A 1,586-nucleotide genomic window follows, 5' to 3' on the forward strand; every position below is an offset into this window, starting at 1 on the left:
TGATTTCTTTTCCACTTTCAATTTTCGAAAATTATCAATCAAATTTTCAAAATGTTTTCAAAATCTTTTGATTGAATTTTCGAAAATTCTCTTCCCTCCTCATCACATCCTTCTATTTATGGAGTACTACTCCTTCTTAATGCACAATTCGAACCTTATCTAATTAAAGTTCGAATTCTTCTTCTCCTTCTTCTTTCTATTTCTCTTTTTCTCTGACACTTCAAGGAATCTCTATACTGTAACATAGAGGATTCCACATTTTCTTGTTCTCTTCTCTTTCATATGAGCAGGAGCAGAGACAAAGGCATTCTTGTTGAAGCTGATCCTGAACCTGAGAGGACCCTGAAGAGAAAGCTAAGAGAAGCCAAAGCACAACTCTCTTTAGAGGACCTGACCGAATTCTTCAAGGAAGAAGAACCCATGGCAGCCGAAAACAACAACAATGCCAACAATGCAAGGAAGGTGCTGGGTGACTTTACTGCACCTACTCCTGATTTCTATGGGAGAAGCATCTCTATCCCTGCCATTGGAGCAAACAACTTTGAGCTTAAGCCTCAATTAGTTTCTCTAATGCAACAGAATTGCAAGTTCCATGGACTTTCAATGGAAGATCCTCATCAGTTCTTAGCTGAATTCTTGCAAATCTGTGACACAGTCAAGACTAATGGGGTTAACCCTGAGGTCTACAGACTGATGCTATTCCCTTTTGCTGTAAGAGACAGAGCTAGAATATGGTTGGATTCTCAACCTAAAGAAAGCCTGGACTCTTGGGAAAAGCTAGTCAATGCCTTCTTGGCAAAGTTCTTTCCACCACAAAGATGGAGTAAGCTTAGAGTGGAAGTCCAAACCTTCAGACAGAAGGATGGAGAATCCCTCTATGAAGCTTGGGAAAGATACAAACAATTAATCAGAAAATGTCCTTCTGACATGCTTTCTGAATGGAGCATCATAGGTATTTTCTATGATGGTCTCTCTGAACTATCCAAGATGTCTTTGGATAGCTCTGCTGGAGGATCTCTTCATCTGAAGAAGACGCCTGCAGAAGCTCAAGAATTGATTGAAATGGTTGCAAATAACCAATTTATGTACACTTCTGAAAGGAATCCTGTGAACAATGGGACTAGTCAGAAGAAAGGAGTTCTTGAGATTGACACTCTGAATGCCATTTTGGCTCAGAATAAAATATTGACTCAACAAGTCAATTTGATTTTTCAAAGTCTGTCTGGAATGCAAAATGCACCAAGCAGTACTAAGGAAGCTTCATCTGAGGAAGAAGCCTATGATCCTGAGAACCCTTCAATGGAAGAGGTGAATTACCTAGGAGAACCCTATGGAAACACCTACAATTCTTCATGGAGAAATCACCCCAATTTCTCATGGAAGAATCAAGAGAGACCTCAACAAGGTTTCAATAACAATAATGGTGGAAGAAACAGGTTTAGCAATGGCAAGCCTTTTCCATCATCTTCTCAGCAACAGACAGAGAGTTCTAAGCAGAATACTTCTGACTTAGCAACAATGGTCTCTGATCTAATAAAGACCACTCAAAGTTTCATGAATGAAACAAGGTCCTCCATCAGAAATTT

At 39.5% G+C, this 1,586-nt stretch overlaps 1 non-coding gene across 1 annotated transcript; it reads right to left on the reverse strand.

The window, feature by feature from the left end:
* Positions 1 to 825: 825 nt before the first annotated feature.
* On the reverse strand, positions 826 to 933 carry LOC130953757 (small nucleolar RNA R71). Its single transcript, XR_009075919.1, has one exon. It is a non-coding gene; the product is annotated as a small nucleolar RNA R71 (small nucleolar RNA).
* Positions 934 to 1,586: the final 653 nt, after the last annotated feature.

Source organism: Arachis stenosperma, chromosome 9 (genome assembly GCF_014773155.1).
Source record: "Arachis stenosperma cultivar V10309 chromosome 9, arast.V10309.gnm1.PFL2, whole genome shotgun sequence".
Lineage (NCBI taxonomy): Eukaryota > Viridiplantae > Streptophyta > Magnoliopsida > Fabales > Fabaceae > Arachis > Arachis stenosperma.